Source organism: Acomys minous (genome assembly GCF_964271855.1).
Source record: "Acomys minous genome assembly, chromosome: 11".
NCBI lineage: Eukaryota > Metazoa > Chordata > Mammalia > Rodentia > Muridae > Acomys > Acomys minous.
Window position 1 is genome coordinate 67649280 of NC_140492.1, and position 23715 is coordinate 67672994.

A 23715-nucleotide genomic window follows, 5' to 3' on the forward strand; every position below is an offset into this window, starting at 1 on the left:
CTGGCAACCTTTAACCAATCGTAAAAGTGAGACCAGGACCCTTGGATCTGGAAGACAGACTATCGACTATAAAGGCAGTGGCAATTCATGTAGGTTACAACTCAGGCCACATGATTTGGCATCAGCGTGACCTCGGGAAGGGCCCTTGCTCTGCCTCTAATCTGTCACATGATGTTGGCTCACTCATGCCCCAAGGCTCAGCAAACTCACTGTAAAATGGGGATGACAACTGATCCTATATCCCAGTCTTATTTAAAAATAACCAAGTCAGATGAGAGGCCCCAAAGCACGGTAACAGCCACCGTGACAAGCATTATGCAGGCTTCACTGGCTTGTCACTAGCAACTCTCTATGGAGACCAACACTATCCCAATGTTACAAACAGGAAAATAGACCAAGATAAGCAATGTATCCAGGGAAGTCAAGGAGAGATCTCCATGGGTCAGACAGTCATTTATGTCGGCCACATATACCTCACCTTCCAATATCAAGCATGCCCCCTTCTCATAGAGATTGCCAAGTCAAACGTGCCTCTTCTAGGCCCCTTCAAACTAGGTGACATCGCCCTGACTGCAACTCTGTTCCAACCACAGAGAGAACTGTTTCCTATCAGTCATGTCTGGGCCCCTTTATCTAGCCAGACTCTGGCACAAAACTAAGAAATGCTTAGTCACCTTTAATAAAAGAGTAAACTAGGTCTGGCACCGCCCCATATCCCAGCCTCTTCATCCCTTTCAATCGCTAGAGTCCTCTTCCGAGCAATGCTGTGCAGATGTTCCCTTAGTTTGTTGGTTACTTAATACAAAGATTACCACTAGTTACACATGGTTGTGCAAGCAGCTGTGCCCTTTGCTTAGAAAGGCTTTAACATGAAAGAGGATCCCTTTCCTTGTAAAAAGTACAAGGCAGTGGCACCTAGTGGCTTAGGCTCTGCTCTGTGAGCCATGTGGACTCCGAATGAGAGCCACTAACCCTGCTCGCTCAGCATACGAACCTGACGGCTGTGTTAAGAGCTTTCTGTGTATCAACTCATTTCATTATGGAAGCAAACACTCCCCTGAGGTCTACGCCACTGACTTCTGCATCCCGTTTGCTGTGGGCCTTTCCTGCCTAATGGCAGCCCTCGGAGATCTTGCTACTGGCTCACTGTCCTTTCCTCCAACACCTCATCGGTCACGATGCTCGGTGCTACTCCTCACTACCTGAGAGCATCCTAGTTCCTAGACCTCACAGGGCTTCTTGAGCTGAGGGTGATCTCAGCCACTCACTCTCAAGAACATAGCTCTGATTCCATTATTTCCAAAGAAACACGCCCAATCAATAACCCCAGGGCCAGACATCCTCCTTGCAGTCACCACTTCAGTCTTTGGAACTTATTCTGATGATTATCTCAACCCCAACAATCCTCTCTGACTGCTCCCCTCTTCTCTCCCCTGTCCTCACTTTTTTTTTTTTTTTTTTTTTTGGTCATCTTAAATTCTATGGTCAATCGTACAATGACTCCCTTACCCACTTTCATTCCACACAGTTTGCTTTATAAATTCCAATTCTAGCTAAACCCAACTCTCTATCCTGTTCCATCCATGCAGTCATGCAGGCGAACTGACTAGAAAGACACACACTAGCCACACACACACACACACACACACACACACACACCGGTGCACACACATGCTTACACACACATGCACACTCACACTCCTCACATATACATAGACTCATTTGCTGATTTCCATTCCCATTATTGACCACTGGTGGCCAGTCTACGCTTAACGCTGTCTCACAATGACAGTCTCTCCAAAGGCGCTCACCTGCTACTGTTCTGCAGTCTTGCTTGCTCTCCCTTCCCAGCCTCACTCCACTCTGATCAACTTGTTCCTTGTTCATGAGAAAAGCAGGATGTTCCAGAACAGAACATTCTCTACTGTACTAACGGCCCGTATTTCCTGGGATCACTCATATTCCTTCTGTTAATACCAAAGAACTGCATGTGTCCAAAACCTACAAAGACTGACACTAACCCATCAGCTTCGACAAACTCCTGCCCACATAAGGAAATAGCTTCATCAAGTCTTACCCTTTTCTTCAACACTAATTAGTGTCCCTTTCTCAAAGACCACCAAACCTTCACATAAACAGGCTGTTATTCTATCTTAAAAAAAAAAAAAAAGATGATGGGCAGATCTGGGCCCAGGTGCCCTGCTCAAACTATGGCACCAGCCAAGAATAATACATGCAGTAAACGTCAAACCTCTACCCAGATCTAGCCAAGGGAAAGGACATTCTCCACAGGTGAGTGGAGAGTGAGGTCTGACTTTCACAGGAACTCTGGTGCCCCAAATTTGACCAAGTCCCCTGGATGGGGAGACCTGGTAGCACTCAGAGGAAGGATAGCAGGCTACCAAGAAGAGACTTGATACCCTATGAGCATATACAGGGGGAGGAGGTGTGGGAAAGATTAAGCTTTGTCACAGGTGGAAACAGTCTTAGCAGGCTTTACCCTTGGGGCAAGCCATGAATACCTTGTGACAGACTGTTTGGAGCCTTCCTGGGCTTGGGATTCAGGAAGCCGACCTGGGAACCCCACCGTGGCTATTGTTTTCCTAATTGACCCTCGAAGGGAGAAGGAGACCGCCCTTTGCTTGTGACTGGGAAGGCAGGGAAAAGAAAAACAACAGGTGAAGGCGAGCAGGGCACGCGGAGAGAGCAAGGGACCGGACCAGCTCGCGGGACAGAGACACCTAAGGACCCGTCCTGCGGAACGGATTCCAAAAGGTTTACTCTTCTGTCCCTTTAACCTTTTTTTCCTTCTTGTGTATGCTAGTTGGGTTGTATAATAAAGTTTAATTGTTAATAACAAAGCCAACAAGGAGGTGCCCCTCAGTCACAGTCATAGGGGAGGGGAGTAAGGGGAAAATGGGAGGGAGGGAGGAATGGGAGGATACAAGGGATGGGACAACAACTGAGATGTAATATGAATAAATTAATAAAATATATATTTTTTAAGAAGCCAGGAGCAGTGGTGCATCCCTGTATTCCTGGCACTTGGGAGGCAGAGAGTAGGTGCCTCACTATGGGTTTGAGGCCAGCCTGGTCTACAAAGTAAGTCCAGAACAGCCAAGGCTACACAGAGAAACCCTGTTTCAAAAACCAAAACAAAACAAAACACTAAAGACAGTCATCACTCATGACTCAGGAAGCCCCCACTAACAGTGGGTCTTGGCATCACTGATAGTGAGGCACAGAGGCAGCATTTGACCCCCATGAGAGACAATACAGAGCACATAGCACCACCAAGGAATGCCTTTCCCTAAGTAAGCAGGAGCACATAGACTCTAATAGATTGGTATTATCACTGTAGGCTTTAGACACAGCCAGTTCATGTGTGATCATGAGGAATATGGGTGATGTTCAATCTCTATATTGCCAGGGTTTCAAATGCAATTCCAGTTATTAGGAAATACACTGGGGGGGTCAGAGATACTTAAAACAGTAAATAGGGAAGTTTGCAGGCAACTCTATTTACTAATGCAGAAAATAAGATTTCTATGACAACTGAACTGGCTCTATCAACAAATCAATAGATACAGGAAAACCAAACATCTTTACAAATATAATAATGATATGCAACATAGACTTTATTTGAACCTTAATTTGAACAAAAACTCTTTAAGGAAAAATGGGATAACGTGTCTATGTAGTGGGTGTTTTTACTTTAAAATGCTTCAGGCCAAAAAAACAAAACAAAACAAAAAAAGATAAGGCATAAAGAGGAACAACATTTTTCAAATATATTTGCATTAAGCTATATCAGGAGCAAGACTGGCCCTTTCCTCTTGACCAATGGATATGATCTGGGAATGAACGAGTTTAAAACTTGAAGGAAAAGATCACAGCAGATAACTGCTTCTGTTTTGCTGAAAGAACTAACTATAAAGCCAGACACAACTTTATAAAAGTGAACCCACTGCATGGTTCTAAATTAATTCAGCGCATGCGCCATTCCTCCCCTCCCCCTCCCTTAACCTTATTTCACCTTCCCTATTTCTTTCCTTTGCAGTTTTGCAGTAAAACTCCCTAAGGGACATCCCATAGTCACTGCTCCCCAGTTCCCATCTTCCCATTCTCACTTGAAAACCCCCCAACTTCATGACCCTGCTCTGTCAGAGGTACCAGGTGGTCCACATGCGAATCTTCCTTTACCCCCGCTTCCCAACCCAGATTCCTCTCGGGGTCTTTCCATCCGCAGTCTGCTGCCGGCTCCTCCTCGCCTTCCCAGTCTCTATGCATTGACGTGGCCTGGCTTATTCTCCACTGGCTGTAAGGGTCCCATGCTCTGAGCTCCCTCTACCCGGTGGGTGGTTTGCACTCAGCAGGGGTTCACTGAGACCCATCAAATAAGTTCTGATGGCGAGAGGGGGAGGGGCTGTGAGAATGCGGGGTGCGGGGTGGGCCGCGGTGGGAGCTTCACTATCTAGCCTCTTGTCCACTCCCGACGGAGGACGATGATGCTCCTGGAAGTCAGCAAAATGTCCTGGCAAAGATGTGGGTTCTCGACGTCCATCTTGGTCATTCTGATGGAAATAGTTTCTGTTGAGGATGAGCACAGTGCATTTAACAAGCTCCCCTGCTGCTCTGGGTCCTGGGAATCAAAAGGCTCCAGGGCATCCTTACTGCCTCTCTCCGCCACTGATCTATTCTCTCCCATCCAATCCTCTCACAACAAGCAAGTTCCAGGAAAGGGGAAAAAAAAAAATCAAGAGTAAATTTTACAGTGATTTAACAAAAATCATTTTATGCCTTTTAAAAGGGGGGGGGCTAATACTTTCAATATCCTCCCTTTGTTTCTTTATAAGCTTTTAGTTTGCTTTGCAAAGATGACACGGTCATCTCAAAACTCCAAGTTAAAAACAAAAAACAAAAAACTAACACCCTGGCTTCTCTACCTGTCCATTTTATGACCCTCAGCCAGTAATCCATGTTCCGTGGCCCTTGCACTTCATCGGCTGGATACAAATCATACTCAAAAGTTCGCCTGTACCAGATGTAGCTAACTAACTATTCAATGGCACTGCCTCACATTCTTTAAGACAATGATACTTTGCGTGCTTTCTCTGAGCTCCCATGCCTCCTGAGGGAATGAGGGAATATGATTAGCAGTTGAGAAAAAACACTTTTTCTGCCGTCTGGTTCCAACACCCGAGCAAGCTCCTTCCACAAAGTGGAAATTCGAATGGGTCAAGATGAAATCTGCCAAAAACACTTCTGACAAGTCGCTATTTTGCTAACAAGGGCTCGTGCTAAGCAACAGGATGGGGGTGCAGCAGGGGTGGGGTGGGGGGGGGAAGCAGTAGCCAGAGAATCTGAGAAGTGAATTTAAGAAAGGCATGAGCCATTTACAGTTTGAACAGCCTAGGTAATGTTTACCCAAAGCCAAGCTTAATAAGGTTAAGGGTGGGGAGGGAGGAGATGCTGGCCAGATCAAAGCTTTGAGAATAAACGGGCTTTCTAAATAAAGGTTGTCTTAACCAGAGATCAGATGGTTTCCCCAGCCAGGCAGACAATGATGGAAATGATGCCAAAGTCTTCAGAAACAGTATATATTCTCACAGAGGTTGTTGACCTGCCTTGAGAACCAGACTCGTGAGGACGAGGAGGAGGAGGAGGAGGAGAGCACTGACTGCATACTATAGTCAGTCCCTGACCAAAGCCAGATAATATGAACATATATATATATAACAAAAACAAAAACCTGGCCATTTGCTATCTTCAGCCTTGTACCCTACAGGCAAATGAGCAAATGTCTGCCAATATTTTGTACAGGTTCTTGATGAAAAGTGACCCCTTCGTGCCCCCTTAGCTCCCCTTCTGTATAACACCCCAGAGCAAGCAGTCAATGCCCCAGTTCAGGAGGCATAGCCCCCCCCACCCCCCACCCCCGACATCCCCAAATCTTACCACACCAGAGGGCAACCAGCATTCTGCTCTGTAAATCAAATGGAATAAGCAGAGGAGAAAGGCACAGAGCGAGCCTATGAAGAGGGCTGAATAAACCATACTCCTTGTCAACGCAGCCGCCTCCTTTCCTCCACTCCTCCCCTACGCTGCGCCACACCCCTATACTTCAGAAAAAACAGAAAACTATGTCTGTCTCCACACCAGGAAGAGCGACTGTTTCACTTCCTTCTGATCTTTTTTGTTGTTGGTATTTTGTTTTTCAAGACAGAGTTTCCTCTGTGTTAGCCTTGGCTGTCCTGGACTTGCTTTGTAGACCAGGCTGGCCTCGAACTCACAGCGATCCGCCTGCCTCTGCCTCTCGAATGCTGGGATTAAAGGCGTGCACCACCAAGCCCGGCACCTTTTAAAAATTTCCTCCTCAAGTGCTAAACGGTTGTAGAATCAGTTCTCCTCCCTTTCAGCTCTTCTAAGTTGGGGTTCCATGAGGAAACGGAGTGCAGTCCAAATATCCTAAGACAACCTTTGTTTATAATGTATACGGTTATTAACAGAGATGTGAATCATCCTTTGGGGAGGGGACAAAAGAATGTGTACCGAAAGTTTCCTACAGAACTTTTCTTAATTCTCTGAATTACCTCCCTCAACATACACAATTAAAAAAAAAAAAAGATTTATTACTTAAACAGTATTCTGCTTGCATGTGTACCTGCCCGCCATAAGAGGGCACCGGATCTCATTATAAACGGCTGTGAGCCACCAGGTGGTTTTTGGGGAATTGAACTCAGAACCTTTGGAAGAGCACACAGTGCTCTTAACCTCTGAGCCATCTCTCCAGCGCCCCCCCCCAAGTTCTTACAAGAATATATCCATCTTCAATATTCTTAATTTAGGACTGTTGCTTACACTCCATTATTATTATTTTTTTCTTCTTCTTCTTCTATTGAGAAACTATACCATCTGTTCTCTCTCATGTGTCCTACTTCAGGCTGATGGCTTCTTCCAGCGTTGCTCACAGAATCCCTGCTCTGAGTCCTGCAAAGGGAGTGCCAGATTTCAAACCCTACGTTGATATCCAACATTTTAAGTTCAAAAGTTTTTTTTTCTCATTGTTGCTTTGTTTTATATGTAAAAAGATTAAGTCCTACCATCTAAGGCTTGCGGGGACGGGACAGCAATTCCCGTGGCCAACATGTCTCATGTAGTTAGAGGGACATAAAGAATCAAATCAAATACAAATGCATGTGGCACTTTGGAAAGAAATAAGTTCTTTGCAAGATGGTAGAGTGGGTGAAGAGATAGAAATAGGCCTAGTAGACAATAAACTGGGTATGTGAGAGGCCATCGCTAAGTCCCATCTTCACAGACTGGCAAGAGGCTCGAGGAGGGGCCACGGGATTTTCCCATCATGCTTTTCAAAGTGCAGAATGTGTTTAGTGGTTCTCAGGAGACTGTGTGTAAGGAATAGTGGTTTTCTGTTTACTTTAGCACTTTATCTGCTACCTAGGGCCACAGCACCGCAAATGTGCCCACCCAGTCTTGGCCTAATTTAATCATAAATTCCATCCACAGCCATGGCCACAATCATACCTCCCAGAGAACAGGCTTCCCTGGTTGGCTAAATGGAAGCAGTCACCTAAATTCTCCCAACTGCCCTCACCTGGCAAGGCTAACTCATGCTAAGCTTATCCAGAAGAACCAATGTAAAGCCAGGATTTTAGTGACTGCCAGATCAGACATGACCGACATCCCCCCCTCGCACACACCACTCCCCTGCCCCAGCACTCAGTGGGCAAATGCAGAGGAGCACCTATATCAGAAGCAGCCTTGTATGTGAGGGTTTGCGCACCAGAGCTTTGCAAGGGGGGGGGGGGGGGGAGGGTCACAGTAAAGGCACTGCCAACATGACCACTCTATGGTATGGTTAGGGGGAAGATTTTTTGTTTTTGATTTTGTTTTTGTTTTTTGGGTTGTTTTTTTTTTGTTGTTGTTGTTTTGTTTTTTTTGGTAGATACGAAGGATAAAATAGCCAGAGGCATCTGGAAGAATCCAGAGCAGAAAGAGAAAGAAGTAGACTGAACATGGCCAGGGCTGTCTGTGAGAGGTGAGAACAGTGAAAATAGAGGGGCTGTAAGAAGGAGGAGCAGTGGAGGGGAGGGAGACCATGGGCTGGAGGGAGTTAGGGGCCGAGGAGGAGGTGGGAAGGACCAGGATGCTTGCTCAGACTCTGAAATGCCTACAGGTACTTACTTGCCAGTGGGGACTGAGGGAGGCTGGAAACTGGAGTGGACATTGGAATTTTGACGGGAGCCACAGGTATGTGTTCATTTGAGCTCCACGTGTCCCTTTTACCAGAGGTGAGTGAACTACGTCCTTTTGGCTGACATGAAACAGCTTCACTGGTTCCTGAGGAATGCTAGCTTAAAACAAACAAAAACTAAAAAAACTGCCAGAAACCCTCCCTAGACTCGGGTCTAGGATGAGCCAGTGACCCTTCCCCCAACACCCTTATTTTGAAAATGGGGTGCCTTTTGGACCAGAGAGGCCTCTCCACTTTGGGTCCTTCAACAGTGCAGTTACACCAGGCGAGGGAAGGGACTCCATATGCCAAACTGCAAAAAAGGACCAGATGGCTGCATAGTAGAGAGGTAGAGAGAGAGAGAGAGAGAGAGAGAGAGAGAGAGAGAGAGAGAGAGAGAGAGAGAGAGAGAGAGAGAGAGAAAGTCAAACACTACAAAGTGTTTCTCTTAAACCCTGGACATGCATGGTGGCACACAATGTAACCCCAGTACTCACAAAGAGGCAGAGCTATGAGGACCTCAGTGAGAGGCCAGCCTGAAATAAACAGTGTTCAGTGCCACGCTGCGTGCTACAGAGCAATACCCTGTCATAAAACAAGAGTTTTATCTTACCAAATGACGTAAGTCTCTCACTACTCGAACTGAAGTAGAACTGGGTCTTTTGTAAGAGCGGTCACACCTGCTAGAACTGTCTTACGCGTCCTGTCACCCAGAATGTTCAGACCTAAGGACGTTGTCAAGGGCTGTTCCTGCTTTCCACAGTACCTTGTCCATCTGGGCAAAAGGAAGCCAGGGCCAGAGTTTCCTGGCATTGTTTTAAATTAGGGTGTGTGTGTGTGTGTGTTGAGATAGGATTTTTCTATGTAGCCATGGCTATCCTGGACTCAATTTGTAGACGAGGCTGGCCTTGAACTCACAGCAATCCACCTGCCTCTGCCTCCCAGAGAGTGCTGGGGTTAAAGGCGTGCGCCACCACACCAGTATTATGTGTATGGGTTTTTTGACTGCACATGTATCTAGGAACCGTGTGCATGTATGGTGCCTGCAGCAGCCAGAAATGAGCATCTAGAAGGCTACGGTTCCCTTGGAACTGGAGTTAGAACTGGAGTTACAGTTTTGAGCTCTGGATGCTAGGCACTGAACCCAAGGTGCTCTGGAAGAGCAGTCTACGTACATGGCCTTAACCTTGAAGCCTTCATCTCCTAAACGCCAGAATCTCTGGACATAGCTAACCTCCTCACCTTAAGGTCACCAGCATGAAAACTGCTTCGCGCCTTCATCTTAGTAAACTAATGTCTTCCGAAGGTCCAGGTCAAGCCCACACCATGTACAGAGAACAGGAAAGGAAAGCGGGGGAAGCTTGTTCAAGTCTGGTGATAGCATTGGGGCAGCACTGCTGACAAACTGGTGCACCACATTACTTACTCTCAGTGGATTCTGACTGAACTGGTGGCCTTCACAGAATGGGATGAGGCTACCGCTTCTCTGGGAGGGGCATGAGCAATGGCAATACCAGGCCAGCCACGCCCCCCCACCCAAGGTGGGACATGGCCCAGGGATGCTTCCAAAGAGTCTGCTGTTAACATAGGAAATGGCAGGCCCACAGCATTAGCCCAAGTCTCCCGGAATGCACGTCATCAACTTTGGGCATCCACACACAATGGAGGCGGCTACTTCAAGATGTTCGCAGCACAGAGCTCGCTCTCCTTCCTCACCACAGGACTGTGAAGTTGCTCTTTTCAGTACGTTTTACAAGCCAAGAAGCTGAATCCAAGGACCTTGAGGACTTGCTGGTAAATGGCAGAGCCAGCACTTGAACCCGGGACCGTCTGAAGTCAAAGAAACTATGTGGTTTGGGTTTTCATACATAATGGTTTCATTAACTGCCATTTTCACAAAACTTTCAGTGAATTTCTTCCAAATTCATTAAATAATCTAATACAATTTTGAACTGTTTTACTAAATTAAGCATTTTATATTTACTGTTTTTAATGATTTGAGAAGTTAGCATATAAATAAGTGGGTTTCAGTGTGAGCTTTTTTGTGGTCCCTGCTTCACTCCCATCTTCCTCCTTTTCCTGGTCCACTTCCTACAAATACACAAGAACGCCTACACACTAAAAACTAGAATCTGTACGTAAGAGAAAAAGAAGCTTGTCTGAGTTTGCCTCATTTCTTTTAACGCAGTGATCAGTAATCTTCAGTTCCAGTTTGCAGTACTGTCACAACTCTTTACAGATGCGTGACAGCTGCATCTATCTAGTGGCCTTTCTTTTCCACTCCTCTGCTGATGGACGTTTGGGCTGGACTAATCCGGGACTACACGTGGATGTGCACGGACCTCTGTGGTGTGATGAATTTGCATCCACTGCCCAGGTGTGGGTATAGCTGAGTCATACAGTAGTTCTATTTGTGGCCTTTTCAGGAAGCTCCACACTCACTTCTGTAGTGGTGGCACTAATGCACGCCCCCACCAGTGGTGCAGACGGGCTCTTTCCCCCACATCCTTGCCAGCATTTGTTACTTTTTTCTTGATAACAGCCATCATTGGCCATTTTTTTTCTTTTATTTATTTGTTTGTTTTGGTTTTTCGAGACAGGGTTTTGGCTATGCTGGACTCACTTTGTAGATCACAGGCATGCACCTGCCTCTGCCTCCCCGAGTGCTGTGATTACAGGTGCGCGCCACCGCAACCTCTCTTGGTCATTTATTCTTGTTTCTTCTTTTGAGAACTATCTATTTAATTCATTAGCCCATTTCTTGACTACCTGGGAGGGGTTGCTTAATATTTTTCCTTCAAATATCTTAAGAGCTCAGACTTTAAACCATTCAAAAAATCTCTAAAAATATCTAGTCTATAAAATTCCAAAGTCTCTTGACTTCTGTAAAATCAAAACTAAATTAAATATCCTTTTTACTCCAATAGGAAGAACCAAGGTACAGTCACAATCTGAACAAAGAAAAACCAAACTGACAGTGTCAATAACTCAGCATCCACTGTGTAAGACTCACTCGCCATCTTCTGGGCTTCAGCGGGGCCTGGACAGTGTCATTGTCTCTGACTCTGCCATCCATAGCACACACAGTTTGTCCTGTAGACTGGCTCCACTCCACAGCTGCTGCTGTCTGTGAGAGTCATCTGATGGTTTGGGTATCTCCAAAATCCTGGGGCCTCCACTTCACCAATAACCTCTCCTGGGCTGTCCTCAAGGACTCTGACCCTACCACGTGATACCAAGCTTTGACTTCCCTCCACGATACCTTCAAACCTGGAGCTTCAACAACAGCAGAGGTTGCACCTCCCTTCACCAATGGCTTCTCCTCAGAGACTCCAGCCCCATCACACAGTGCCAAGCCTCAGCTGTTCTCTATGACCCATTCATGCCATCCAGACTGGTACCAGCTGGGTGACTTTCATACTACCAAGTTTGGCTGTCAACCTAAGGTGCCAACCTTGGCTACCTCTGGAACAAAGTTTCTGTGTGCTGACTCTGAGCAAACACTTCCCAGATTTCACCTCAGTGATGCTGGTCTTGTCTTAATCCCAGCTGACTTTTTAAGCCCCAGATGACCAGCACTGGTTGTCAAAAAAAAAAAAAAAAAAAAAAAAAAAAAAAAAAAAAAAAGCAAAGATTTCACTTTTTGTGTGTGTGGTCTCTTGTTAATTACTGCCAATTCTTCAGCCCCAGGTGACCAGAGCACCAATATTTTATTCAAAATACCAATGGTCCTAATAGTCTTTAATGGACTCCCAAACTTCCCTCAGAAACTTCAGAAAGCTGGGTCTCTATCATCTGCATTTCTCTAGACACTATTGTCTTTCAGAACCCCCCCTCCCCCTCCCCCACACAACAGTGCACTAAGCTGAACAACTTTACAAGCCCAAGTTTAAATGTCATTACAATCTCCCTCAAATCACAGTTCCCCCAAGACGTGGTAGTAGCTTTTGTCAGAGTTTCTATTACTGTGATGAAACACCATGACCAAAGCAGCTTGGGAAGGAGAGGGTTTGGTTAAGGTTTTTTTTGTTTGGTTGGTTGTTGGGTTTTTTTGCTTTTGGTTTTCGAGATAGGGTTTCTTTGTGTAGTCCTGGATATCCTGGAACTGGCTCAGTAAACAAAGTTGTTGGTCTCAGACACAGAGATTCCACCTGCCTCTGTCTCCCAAGTGATTAAAGACGTGCGCCATCACTGCCCAACTGTTTCTTTAAGATTTAACTATCAGGTTACGTTCCATCACTGAGGGAAGTCAAAAAAAGCAGGAACAAGGCAAGAATCTAGAGACGGGAAGTGATACAGAGGTGATGGAGAAGTTCAAACTACTGAGTTGTTGCTCATGGTTTTCTCGGGCTGCCTTCTACCCACTCCAGGGCCACCACTGAGGGGTAGTGTCCCACATCAATCGCTGATGAAGAAAATGTGCTGTAGACTTGCCTACAGGCACATCTTCTGGGGGCATTTTCTCCATCAAGATTCCTCTTCCAATATAACTGGTTTGTGTGGACATAAACAGGCTAGAAGAAAGCCCCACCCAGGCGCACAGGGAGCTCAACTGGCTGACCAGGACCCAGTGTTTCAAGTGCCCTGTAATAGCAGTGGGTCCAGAAGTGAAAGGTAACTGCTTGTAAGCCTTGGCTCCCAAGGAAACCAAGCAGCGGCTTCATGCTGAGTCTTTGTACTTGGGGATGGATTTCATTCCACAGATGTAAGTTTGCTTGTGGGGAGCCATGCCAAATTCTGCCATGTCAGAAATCCTGTGCTTAGGCTGCACGTTGTTGCGGGGAACTGTGGCTGTGCTGGTACTGACCATTACTTGTTTTTGTCTGCAGTTGAAACATTACTTGTTTTTCTCTGCAGTTCAAACATTGTGCTCTACTGGTTGCCTTCATTTTCCTTGTTTTGAGCCTTCCTCCCCTATATAAGCAGTTCTGTTCCTCCCAATAAGCGACATTCTCTTAGCACGAATGACCCGTCTTTTCAATCTTTTCAATCTGCAGACCCTTGCATTTGCTGCCATGCCCAACTGCACACAAAGACATTAAGTGCGGATGGAAGTTGGGGGTGGGGTGGGGATTGTGCTCAACCTGATACACGTCAGGGCATCAGGTAAGGCTGACCTGGGGATTCTCACAGATTCCAAGATTATGAGGGAGTTCCTCATAAATGTCAACCAAAAAGCCTACTACTGCTCCAACACTCTAGACATGAAGAGAGTGAAGATGAGGAACGGCAGATGAACATTTTTAGAACTTTTTTTTTTAAAGGAAATTCCAGAGAACTATAGGGTTCTTCATATTCACCCTGCAACAGCAACAGAACCAGGACATCAGTCACACTTGCCTCTGGATCACAGCACGTGGAAACTTGGGTACTGACCCTCTCAGACTGAGAGATGAACCCAAAGACAGACAGTAGTAATAAGCCCTTGACAAGGCCCAAGCTAGGGGATTTGTGATAAACGTTCCTGGAAACACCCCAGAGACAGATGAATCTAGATCCCTGCTTTATTATTCCATATCTGAGTCATCTTAGGCAAATAACAGGAACATCCCAGGACTTATTTTCTCTACTGTAAGATGTGTACACTTAGGCCCCCAGGAAGTAGGCAGGAGTGACAGGTGCCTGGAGCCTGGAGCGGCTGTGGGATGGAGAGGTCCTCCCTTTCTGAGATGAGATGGCATTTCTGGGAGTGCCATGAGTCAATATTTGCCTTTGGCTTAACCCAGGACCTAAACAAAACCAATATTTGCCCCTTTAGATTTCTCCTGTTTCAAAAGCCGCCTGATGGCAAAGGGAACAGGAGTGCAGAGCCCTAATGGGGAGCCAGAGGCAGAGGGATGGCACTGAAGCCAAACGAAAAGTGAACCCCAGAAAAATACCCCAAACAGTACACTCATGTAGCGTGCGTTTGCTCTTGAATCAAATCACTGTATCCCCACTCTGCTTAGATTTCCCACCCTCTCTCTGCTTCTTCAAGAGAGAGGAGGGCTTATGATCCCCATCTCAGAGCTAAAAGTAGTGACACATGTCTGTGCTCTCAGGTACTCAAGAAGTTGAGGAAGGAGGTTCACCGAAGCACAGGATTCAAAGCAAGTCTGCAACCCAGTGAGAGCCATGTCGAATGCCTGAAATTTTAACATTAGGGAGCTGAGTAAGAGAATTATGAGTTCAAAGCCAGCTTTGGGTTATGTAGTAAGCCTGTGTCTGTGTGTGTGTGTGTGTGTGTGTGTGTGTGTGTGTGTGTGTATTTTGGTATATTCACAGAATATTCACAGAATTGTGGTGAAACACAAAGAGAGTAATAGACACTAGGCTTTATCAGATGAAATCTGTGTTACGTTAAGTTTCTCCAAGCCAGTGCTATTACTTCATTCTTTCCATGAAGCCACAGAAAACAAAGTGTAGACAAAGCTCTGTCCAGTTTCAAAGAGGTGCATGTAGGAGACGCAACCCTGGAGGATCCTCCCACTAACGTGCGAGGTAATTACGAACTGGGGCAAGCACGGCTGGATACAGTCACTTCCCTTATCACCGTAGGAGATAAGGCGGCCTCTTACGCCCTGCCTGTGCTTCCACATCGCTGCATGGGGCAGGGGGGCACCACCCACTCTGGATAGGAAAAGACCATGTACTCAACTCCTTCCAGCAGAACCCAGGTCAGGTTTTTTTTTTCCCTACTACAATAACTTTACCATCCATCCCCCACTTCCTTTAACCCCCTGCTCAGCAACATGTCCAGGAAAGAAACCAGGCATCTGTGAGTAAAGAGAAACCCAACGGCCTGAGGTCTGCCTCTCAGTCCTGACTTCAGAGAGTTCAGGTAAGTACTGAAAGGTTTGTGGGCTCCACCACTCACCTAGTGTCCAGATGACCTCAAAGATGCCCATAGTACCCCCACCCCCATGAAGTCTTTCCTGGTGTGCAAGCAGGCAAGTTACTTAGAGTCACAGCCCCATTTTTGTGTTCTGAGTATCCCCCGCCTACAGGTCTATGGCTATAACAAAAGTACACCCCCCCACCACCCCAAGCCTGGGCACAGAAGAGTGAGGTGGGAGGAAGCCCATCAAACGAAGAAGGGAATTTGGTTTAACAGAGTTGTCCTGCAAAAACCAGGATCCAGGGCTGAACCTTGCTCTAGTAAGTAAGGCAAGATGCTGTCAACTGAATTCACCTGAAATCCAACCCAGCCCCAGACACCAATCACTGTGAAGGGTGTCCCACACTAATCAATCACTGTGAAGGGTGTCCCACACTAATCAATCACTGTGAAGGGTGTCCCACTAACCATAAGAACACCAGGGATCAGAATCCTGGCTTGTGTATGTTGCCTGAGTACCCAGTGGGTAATGAAAGGCTACAGACTGCCAGGTGCTGAGGACTGAGAGGTAAAGAGGCAATGATCCAACTTCCAGCAGTGATGCCTGTAGGAGCCTTCCCTGCAAGAGGGAACCCAGGACTCCGGCAGCCATGGTGCCTCTTGTATGAGACAGCATTGTTCATCCTGAGACTCAGACTGCAAGGACAAAGAAGCTACCATTTCCTTTCTGTCCACTGACCACTAGGCTTTGTTCCCTATAGAATGTTGTTATAGATAAAACAGACCAAAATCAAGCCAGGCATAGTGGTGCATACCTTTAGTCTCAGGACTCTGGGAGGCAGAGGCAGGCATATCACTGTGAGTTTAAGGCTGGCCTGGTCTACAAAGCCCATTCAGAACAGCCAAAGGTATATAGAGAAACCCTGTCTCAAAAAAACAAAAACAAAGAAAAAAAACCCAAGTAAACAAAACAACAACAACACCTTAATAAAGTCCACAGGCAATAAGTGCAAGAGCCAGGATTTAAACTCTGGATTTTGTGTGTCAGTATTTATCTTTCTTCAAAGTGAAAACTGGGGAGGGAACAATAAATCCAAGTCCTTCCATTTTTTTCCCCCTGCTTCCTAGAAATGGGTGGGACACCAATTCAATGACAAGCTAAGGTTAAGTATCACTAGGAATTAAAGAAATGACCATTAAAATATGGTGTGCTTTGCCCGCCACTTATATGTATCTTAGAATTGTGCTGGGGGTATTGGGAAAACACAGAGCAACTCTGAAAGGCAACTCTGTAAAATAAAGTCAAGCATTTTAAAATATCCAACAGTCCAGTAACTCCATCGTACCAAGGAGAAGTGATGAGAGAAGCCCTCCAAGACTTATATTTTACCTCAGCTCCTTAAAATTGGCAACAACTCCAGCTCAACAAAAGAATCCTTAAACACATGGAACATTCATAGGTGGAATATTCATAGGTGCGCAAATAATTCTAAAAAAACCATACTTGTGAAGTCTTTAAAGCTTTCTCTAGTGAAATGCCGTGTGTCTGCAGCAGCAACATGCTTAGCCCCTACGCATGGCCAGCCTTGTCCCTTAGTACTGCCCACCCCAGGCAAGCTGAGCTAACCCTGGCACAGTGTCATCAGACCCATAGTGTCAGAATGCCTCCTTTAAAAACATAATAGAGAGCCATTTTCAAGCTAAAGTTTTAATGCGTTAACCTTTTTAATACAAAATAGGAAAACACCCCCAAACCTAGTATAAATTAATGAAATAGGCTCATAAAACTCTGTAATCTCACTTGAAAGGAGAACAAGGAAGAAAGGAGTTGGGAGGTGGGTCATCAGGTAAGAGCATTTGGCCGCCCTTGCGGAGGATCCGGTTCAGGTCCTATTGCAATCAAGGGGCTGCTCACAGCCACCTGTCACTTCAGCTCCGTGGGTCCCAGGCTGGCTTCCGGCCTCTGCTGGCACTGCAGGCATGTGCTGCACATATAGATTAGATAAGGCAAGTGTGGCGCCCATGCCACTGCGGTACCGAGTGGAGGGCGAGGGACGTCGGATTTAACTCATACAGACACACACACACACACACACACACACTAACACAGCGGGTCCTCCGTGCTAAGAGAGCAGCTGCTGCCGCAGCAGCCTCAGCAGTGGTTTATTATTCTCGACCCCCTGAGTTGCAAAGAGTCTTCTTACAGGCAGTGAAACAGGAATCCTCCTCCCAAGTGAAAGCCCTCAAGAGGTGATTGCACACAGGAGGAAAAGTCTTGAGGAAGGGAGGGGTGCAGTCTCAGAGCAGTAAATGTGACTAGCTAACCAAGATAAACACAGACATGGAAGCTGCTAGAAACAGGACATGAAACAGCAAGACAGGCAGGCAGCCCAGTCGGGCCTCGTTCCTACAGGCAAGCACACACATATGAAAAAAAAATAAAGTTTTAAAAAGAACAAAGAATTAGAGAAAAAGGAAAAACAGCAAAGGAAGGAAAGAATGGATGGAGACACAGGAGACAGGAACCAGGTGTGTCTAGTCATTGAGAAAAATGAATCAAAGTAAATGCATCCAGAAATATTGGAGTTTTTCCCTGCGGCCACACCTGTGTACATGAGTCACAAGCATTTTGCTTACTTTTATATGTGTTTTCTAGGCAACATACCAGCTATTATTGTCATCTTCTCTTTTTATTCCATGAGTTCAAACTTCCCCTTATTCTCTTTGGACAAAAGAACTTTTGGGGGGTTTTTGTTTGTTGGTTTGTTTTGCTTTTGGTTTTGGTTTTTCGAGACAGGGTTTCTCTGTGTATTCTTGGCTGGGACTAAAGAACTTTTAGCATTCAGTTAAGAGACGATGGGGTCACAGAGGAGAGCCTTGGTGTTGTGTAGCAGTTTCTTCCAAACTTGAAAGACTTGAAGAGTGAAACCTTTTGCCTTATGACAGAAGGTAAACTAGTTAAAATGGGCTCCGGAAGTCCCTGAAACTGACAAGAGTTACTGGGCTCTTCCCTCCCAAGAGTAAACAGTATAAGCTAATCAGAGTCACTCTCACACAAGCCACGCTGCAAAGAAGACTCTCAGACCAGACCAGCATCCAGAAGAAGCCGAAACCACCCAGCAGCCTTGATGAGAAGCAGCTGAGTACCTCTCTCTGACTTGACCCTGGTTGAAATTACTGAGATTCTACAATTTGCAAACTTCTTTCCCTACATTTGGGCCAGTCTATCCAGTCACCAAATACTTTCCCTACACCAGTATATTTACATTCGCCTTCTAGAAGGCATGCCAACAACACAAATTTCCAACCGTTTGATGTTATCCTACAAAATACTGTCCCTCCAATATCATTTTTCTATGAAATACTGTTCATGCCAACACTTTTATGTTTTTTCCCCACTGTAAGATTTCTATCCATCTGCCTTTCAAGGCCACTGAATCTTTCATCTGTCATCTTCAATTCTGCAGCTAAGCTGAGCACTCAGCGAATGAATTACTTCAAATGTCATTATTTTAAAGTGTTTTTTCATCTAGTTGTTTTGCGCTGGCTTCTATTTCTCTGCTGAGAATTTCAGTTTTTCCATTATTTTTGGGACTGGAGAATGGATACAACTGCTGCCTCAGCCTCATCTGACTCACCTCAGGGTCAGAAGTTGTTCAGGATCTTTTTCTTTAAACACTGTTTGAATTTTCTTCTTGTTTTTTGTTTGTTTGTTCATTTTGTTTTGTTTTAATATTGAGTAAACTCAAGCTGAATTATAACCTGGACACTTGCACACTGTACTATGAGGTGTGGGGTCCTGTTGAAATCCTCAGGGAAATGTGGGTTCTGTTTGTTTTGCCAGGCAATTACGCCGCTGACGCTGCCCCCCTCCTCTTTTGTAAGTGGCAGCTGACATCAGTTCAGATTTCAAAACCTTGGCTACATTGTCCATATCTGCCTATCACAAGTGCCACTGGAAGAGCTGTCTAGGACTTGGTAGTGGTTAATGCCACAGTTTTCAAAGCTCCTACCGTACGCCTTTGGATCCGCTCCAAGTAGGCACATTCCTAGTGTGCCCAGAACTGCTTTGATTCCGTGCAGAGGCTGTTAGCAAGTTTCCTTCACTATCTCTCCCTTCTTGATTTGCCCTCACACTTTCTGGCTTCCAGTGGGATTATTTTCTAGGTTCCCAGAACTGAAATGATGCTGCTGCCACCACAGACAGTCAGCCTCCCGTAATACCATTCTTCGAGACAGGGATGCACTGAGTTCAAGTTCTGACCCCAGGACCCACCTGTCTGCTGTTTCCAGCATTCTCACTCATGAGGCTGGCTGGTGTATAGAGGGGTCCCAGCAGAAAACTCAAACTCTCGGTTTCCTTTTTGTTTTTGTTTTTCATCATATAAACGCTATGCAGGTTTCCCCACACATCCAACGCTAGCAATTCTACAACAGGGACCAGCGAGGCGTCCCTGAGTTCAGTTGACTCTGCCACTGTCTGCCTGAGGAGAGCGTCAGCTCTCTCAGCCACCGTTACACTTACTGACTAGGCATCTAGTGAAGACGTGTACTGATGGGTAAGCGTTTAGGCTGCCGAAATCCCAGCTCTGCTAACAGCAGGATGTGCGACCTTAGGCAAAGCAGCTGCTTCTCCGAGCTTTAGTTTCTATAAAATACAAGTAAAGGCAATAGTAATACCACTTCCCAGAGCTTTTTTTTTTTTTTTTTTTTTTTTTTAGGAGGGGGCAGGATTAAATGAGTTTTACTGTCTAATAGTCATAAAAGACCTAGAAAAGTGTCATATGTAAGAATCCTCGGCGTCTCACAGGTCACCATGGTCCCTGCTGCTAAAGAGGAAGCGCTGGGCAGGGAAAGGGGGCAAGAGCTCGCAAGATGAAGTCCAAGCTCACTTTCTCCAGCTTGCTGAAAACGAAAGCGGGTTTTCTTTTGTTTTGTTTTTTTGAAAAATCTCAAACTGCGTATCTGTGTGGATGTTCTGGAAAGCCCCATGGCAGAGGGGAGGAGGGTAAATCTATGAGATGGGGCAAGAGATCAGCGCTCTGGAGCGGTCCTGCTTTGGGTGTGAGTCTTTCACTGTTCTAAATCAGGACACGCTGACCACGTACTCTATCTATATGCACACAGCTGACAATGGCCTTCAAAAGAGTCCAGTGGCGCGCGGCCATTTCTCTATTTACCCTGCAACCCTAAACAGATAAGAAAATCTAAATCTTTATTCTGTCTGATAGGGCCTAGCGTGACTTTTGCCCCTTTTATTTGTGCCCTCATTCCAGAAGGTCATTTCCTAACAGCCCTCAGATTCCAGTCATACGGAACGAAGGTCAACCTCCCCCTCCCCCATCATTGATGGAGCTCAAATGGCTGACTTCTCATTAAATTTCCATGTGTCTCCCTTGCAGGCAGGCTACTTCTAAGACATTGCCAGAGAAAGTGACTTTCCTGTCCTGATAAACCCAACAGCCCTCTGTACACAACTCAGGCTCACTTTCCAGGGGGTGTCAATCACCTATTCCGTGAGTTTTTTGTCTCTGTTCCTACACCAGCATTTTCCAAAACAAGTGTCATGTTACTGATCTCCAAGTCAAGTTGGAAGCCATGACCACACCACTCTGATGACACTCACGTCTCAAAGTCAAAGCCAGAGTATAATAATCAGTTTTATTAAAAATAAAAGAAATGGGACAGTTCAACATCAGAGTTCACTACATCTAAGGGCAAGCAGTGTGTCATGAAATTTTGTCTCTAATCGATAATGGAGAAGATGGCTATAAACAGGTGACACATAGAGAACTCCCACGGACTAGAGTCAATGAGCAGCTCGTGGGCATTCGTGTTTGCAGTCCTATCTGTTTCTGAATCTTCTAGATCATTCTGAAACAAATATTATGTGTCACTTCATTCACAAATGCTTTACTGTGCATGTCTTTCAAAACAAAAGCTTTTGCCAAGTGTAGCGGCGCACAGAGGCAGGTGGATCTACAGAGCGAGTTCCAGGACTGCCAGGACTCCATAGTGAGATTCTGTCTCAAAAATCAGCAGCAGCAACAACAACAACAGCTTTTTTTTTTTTAAAGCAACCACATTGCTTATCGTTTGTGGAAGTGAAAGTAAAAATGTGAAACGTTTCAAGCTCATGGGGAGAGATGCCGGTTCATCTATGTCTGTGTTCAGAGGGAAACTCCGCACATCTAATGGAAGGGAAAGGAGGACAGTGGGAGGAAGTCACAAAGGAGAAGAAAAACCAATCTCTTCTCTCTTAGCTTTGGATCATTTTGAAAGTACCATTGATGCCCGGGCGTGGTGACGCATGCCTTTAATCCCAGCACTTGGGAGGCAGAGGCAGGTGGATCGCTGTGAGTTCGAAGCCAATCTGTCATACAAAGCAAGTTTAGGATAGCCAAGGCCACACAGGGAAACCCTGTCTTGAAAAACCATTAAAAAAAAGAAAAGAAAGAAAGAAAAAAAGAAAGAAAGAAAGAAAGAAAGAAAGAAAGAAAAGAAAAAGAAAGTACCATTGATAAACTTCTTAGAGAAATAAAACAAGTACTAGCTGATGTTTCTCAGCCTCAACAAACTTGGATAGCCAAGTCTTTTTTTTCAGCTCACCCCCATAGGGCACTACACTTAACACTATTTGCGGCACTGTTTAATAAAAGCGTTTGTCCCTGTCTGACTAAAAAAACTGTCATGTGGGCCAAGAGCATCCCTGCTTTCCCCTCCCTTCTCTAAGGCTTAATGGATCACACCTTGGTCTACCTTCCCCCTCCACTGCCTTCTTCTCTCCCTCTAGCGTTGCTTGAGTTTGAGGCCAGCCTGGTCTACAAAGCAAGTCTAGGACAGGCAAGGCCACACAGAGAAACCCTTTCTCAAAAATCCAAAGGGAAAAACAAACAAACAAGCAAACCAATTTATAGGCATAAAGGGTACTTCAAAAATTACTCATGGTTACATCCAGCAGAGCTGCGCCTACTGGATATTCCACTGGTATCCAGGAGGCCAACAATCATCCTTTAAAAAACCTCTGTGTTGTAAGTCAAAAAGAAAGTATAAGTTCACAGATACTTGGAAAATATATTGTGGACTCCACTTTCAGTTGAGAACAACTCAATGCCACGTACAATTATTGCATCTTTATTTAAGGAAGCAATTTAATGAAAGATGGGCATCATCTTCCTGAAAATTACAAAACATCACAAGGAGGCGTTACCAAAAGACAAATAAATGAGAATATATTTAAGGTCACGATTTTAAGATTTGATTTGAAAACAATTTGTGTCCCACGTGATTGTGAGGGTTAGTTTTAGGTCAGCTTAACTACTCCACATGTGGCCAGATAGCCAGTCAAACATTAGTCTGGATAGGTGTGTGGGGTTCACATGAGATTAATATTTGCATCTGGAGTCTGAGCACGCTGAATTAATTGCCCTTCCCAGGTAGGAAGGCCTCACCCAGTCAGGCTCTGTAAGGGAAAAAGACTGACCTACCCTCAGGCAAAAAAGCAATTCCTCGTGCCATGAGCTGAGCCACTGAGGGGTTTTCTTACCTGAAACATCCTCTCTTCCTGGGTTTTATGCCTTCTGGCATTTGGTCAAGAGACACCATCATCCTTCCAGGTCTTAGACCTAACACAGACCATAACTTCATCATCTTATGTCTTTGGCTTGCCAATTGCAGGCTGGAGACTTTTCAACCCCCTCAAGAGCAGAAACCAAAGTCATGTGTGTGTGTGTGTGTGTGTGTGTGTGTGTGTGTGTGTGCGCGCGCGCGCAAAACGGTTACTGTTGGTTCTGTTTCAAGCTTAACACTTTGACCAATAGCTTCAACACATTCTCAATCAAAGCCCCAGCTGCTATTTTGTGGAAATCAACAGCAAGCTAATTCTAAACAGGAAAAAAATTATTTAAAAATCCAAAGTGTTGGTCTTAAAGGAACAGTGGAAGGACTTAACCAGACTTCTTAGGAAACTAAAGTAACCAAACAGGGAAGAACAGAGAGATAGATGCCTGAAAAATAGGCTCTAGAAACAGGACCACACACGTATATTCATTTAACTTCTTACAGTGGTACCAATGGAATTCAGTGAACGGAAGAAAAAACAGGACTTCTTAATAAAGAGCTCTGGTGTGTCTGGGCTCCTACACAGAAATGGAGAAAACACCTGACCACTCCATCCAGAACGCAGAGCTGAGGTGCATGCCGGGTTAGTGACTCTAGTGACTCTGCGTTTTTGCTGTGACCCAGTACCTAACAGAAAGGAGACTCAGGGAAGGAGCATTTATTTTGGCCTGGGGCTTCATGATCCTTTGGCCCCCGTGTGCTAGGACAGAAAGTGCCGGTGGCAGGAACATGTGGCAGAGGCTGTTCTTGATGTCTCACAGGCAATAAGACAGATAGAAGGGAGTACAGGGAGGAGCCAGGGCAAGAAAGAGCCCCAAGGATGGTGGTGCACGCCTATAATCCCGGCACTTCGGGAGGCAGAGGCAAGTGGATCTCTGTGAGTTCGAGGCCAGCCTGATCTACTACAAAATGAGTCCAGGACAGCCAAAGCTACACAGAGAAATCCTGTCTCAGGGGGAAACAAACTTAAAAAAGAAAGAAAGAAGGGAAGAAAAGGAAAAAGAAAAGGATAATGTACTTCCTC

General features: G+C 45.5%; 1 protein-coding gene across 5 annotated transcripts in view; it reads right to left on the reverse strand.

Moving 5' to 3' along the window:
- Positions 1–23715, reverse strand: part of ST6GAL1 (ST6 beta-galactoside alpha-2,6-sialyltransferase 1) — a 131689-nt gene that overhangs the window by 30606 nt on the left and 77368 nt on the right. Inside the window, exon 1 of one of the 5 annotated variants that reach the window (XM_084801568.1) lies at positions 5959–6077. The exons of the other annotated variants lie outside the window; for them this stretch is intronic. The gene's annotated coding sequence lies outside the window, so the exon portion shown is untranslated. Of the gene's footprint in view, positions 1–5958; positions 6078–23715 lie in introns of those variants that run through there. 5 annotated transcript variants of the gene reach the window in all.